Source organism: Penaeus vannamei, chromosome 25 (genome assembly GCF_042767895.1).
Source record: "Penaeus vannamei isolate JL-2024 chromosome 25, ASM4276789v1, whole genome shotgun sequence".
NCBI lineage: Eukaryota > Metazoa > Arthropoda > Malacostraca > Decapoda > Penaeidae > Penaeus > Penaeus vannamei.
In genome coordinates this window covers 34,582,422-34,584,921 of record NC_091573.1, presented here as the reverse complement: position 1 = coordinate 34,584,921, position 2,500 = coordinate 34,582,422, and the positions used below count along the sequence as shown (strand labels likewise).

Here is a 2,500-nt window from a genome sequence, read left to right as displayed (position 1 = left end):
AAACGAGGTTGAGAAGTGAGGAGGTGAAGGTGAGGTGGAGAGGTGGAAGAGGAGGAGGAGTTGGAGGAGAGAAGGGCGAATGGGAAGAGAAGCGAGGTTGAGAAGTGAGGAGGTGAAGGTGAGGCGGAGAGGTGGAAGAGAAGGAGGAGGACGTGGGAGTTAAGAGGAAGACAGGTTGCGAAGGAGGGAGTGCAGGTGAGGTTACTGAGGAGCGCAGGTGATTAGGACTCCTGGCAGCCGTACGCGCAGAGGCAGAGGTGACTCCTGGCAGCCGTACGCGCAGAGGAGGAGGTGACTCCTGGCAGCCGTACGCGCAGAGGAGGAGGTGCAGTCGCGCGGAGAACAATGCGGCGTCATTTGAGTAATGGAAACCCCATGGCGAGGCGAGCACGAGGGCCCCCCGTCAGCTTGCGGGCGCGGCGGAGAGGGGGGGGGGAGGGAATTCAGAACGACTTTCTAGGGCTCGGCGCCCCCTCTCCCTTGCCCTCCCGCTGTTCCTTTTCCTCTCCCCCTCCTCATGCCCCCCCCCCCTTCCTATCCCCTCACCGCCGTTGCAGATGAGATGTCCATTAGACTAATAGAATGATTATTTGCCTCCCTTTCGGAAACGGAGGCGGGGGGGGGGGGAAGGTGACGCCGGAGGAGGAGGGGGAGGGGGGGAGGTGCCCGCGTCAGGTTACGGCGGTGCCTCAGTGCCCGCGGAAGGATTCTCTCGGAGTGCCACTTTGAACTCGGGTCCGTGTGCGTTGTTAGTTTGTGTGTGTGCGTGTGTGTGTGCGTGTGTGTGTGTGTGTGTGTGTGTGTGTGTGTGTGTGTGTGTGTGTGTGTGTGTGTGTGTGTGTGTGTGTGTGTGTGTGTGTGTGTGTGTGTGTGTGTGTGTGTGTGTGTGTGTGTGTGTGTGTGTGTGTGTGTGTGTGTGTGTTTAGTTTTGTATTTGAAAGCACTGTTTTATTTTGGAAGCCATCAACTGAGAAGCGTGTCGGGGAGCGGGCGGCCCCCTTAAAACCCCTTTAGCGCACGACATAATCGCGGCCGCCATTCCCAGGTGGACCATTCGCCATTGCCACATTGCGCTGACGAAAGAGCCTCCCGCGGCCACACCTTTTATTACATTACTTCTTTTTTTTCTCCCTTTCTCTCTCCCTCATTTCTGTCTTTCCTTTCCTATCCCGTCGTTGTTCGTGCGCGCGTGTGTGCGTGTGTGTGGGCGTTCCCTGTGCGTAGTGCGGGTGTTGGTGTTGCGTCTGTTGGGGGGGGAGGGAGGCGAGGGGACGGAGGAGTGGGTGGTGGGCCTATCTGGCGGGACTCGTGGGCTGTTCCTCGGCCTCGTAGGTCGTGCGGGGCTTCTGGGCGCTGAAGGGCGGAGGTGGGCGTGGGCGCGAGTGTCTGTGTGCGTGTGCGTCTGCGATAAGTGTGGGAAATGAAGGAAATGAGTCCGATCCGCGGGATGGAAAGGGAAGAGCGGTCAGAGTGGTCGGCCGTTCCGAAGCTCTCGGCGTTGGAGCTCCGGCGACGAAGCTCCGCGATCCGAAGTCGAGTCTGAGACCTCCCGCGATGAAGCCTCATTGCCACGTGTGTGTGTGTGTATATATATATATATATACGTATATGGCGACGCAGTGTTCCGAGAAGAGCGTCCCGAGAAGTCCTTGGAATGTGTCGAGGAGGAGGCCCGAGGAGGAGGCGTAGGAGCGCGCGCGTCCTCCTCGCCGCGGGAAGAAGCGGCGGAGTCCTCATGCAGATGGAAGCACAAACAGGGTCCCTTTGTTTGCCGAAGGTGTAACTCCGACGCTAATGATGTCTGGGGCCTGACGCTGATATATGAAAGGGCGTGGCGGCGGGCGGGCGGGTTTTGTGTCGCGGCGTTCGTTAGAGCTGTGGGCGTGAGGGAGGGAGAGGGAGAGGGAGAGGGTGAGGGGGAAGAGGATAAGGAGAGGGAGAGGGAGAGGGTGAAGGAGAGGGAGAGGGAGAGGGAAAGGGTGAAGGAGAGGGAGAAGGGGAAGGGGAGAGGGAGAGGGTGAAGGAGGAAGAGGAGAGGGAGCGGGTGAAGGATAGGGGAGAGGGTGAGGGTGAAGGAGAAAGAGGAGAGAGAGAGGGTGTGTTAGGGAGGGAGAGCTGGAAAGGGGAAATTTGTAGGGAGAATTAGATTAGCTAATTATTTGATCACAAGAAAAAAAATCGTGTTTGTTTACCAGCCTAATTACCTGGGAAATACGTTAGGCGTGTGCATAGTCATTTAATTAAGTACTAGGATGCATCACGCACGGTATAGAAGAGACAAAAAAAAAAAGATGTTTTAGGAAGCTCCGAAGCTTTTTATTTTTATTTTGTTTTCCTCGCTTTCTTGTCGGGTAAGAGGACACCCAAGCACGGCTGGATGGAATGGGGAGAGAGAGAGAGGGAGAGAGAGAGAGAGAGAGAGAGAGAGAGAGAGAGAGAGAGAGAGAGAGAGAGAGAGAGAGAGAGAGAGAGAGAGAGAGAGAGAGAGAGAAGAAAGGAC

At 56.7% G+C, this 2,500-nt stretch overlaps 1 protein-coding gene across 4 annotated transcripts in view; it reads left to right on the top strand.

The window, feature by feature from the left end:
• The window catches only part of step (cytohesin steppke), a 330,278-nt gene that overhangs the window by 234,713 nt on the left and 93,065 nt on the right, over nt 1-2,500 (top strand). The window contains exon 1 of one of the 4 annotated variants that reach the window (XM_070139525.1): nt 692-735. The exons of the other annotated variants lie outside the window; for them this stretch is intronic. The gene's annotated coding sequence lies outside the window, so the exon portion shown is untranslated. Of the gene's footprint in view, nt 1-691; nt 736-2,500 lie in introns of those variants that run through there. 4 annotated transcript variants of the gene reach the window in all.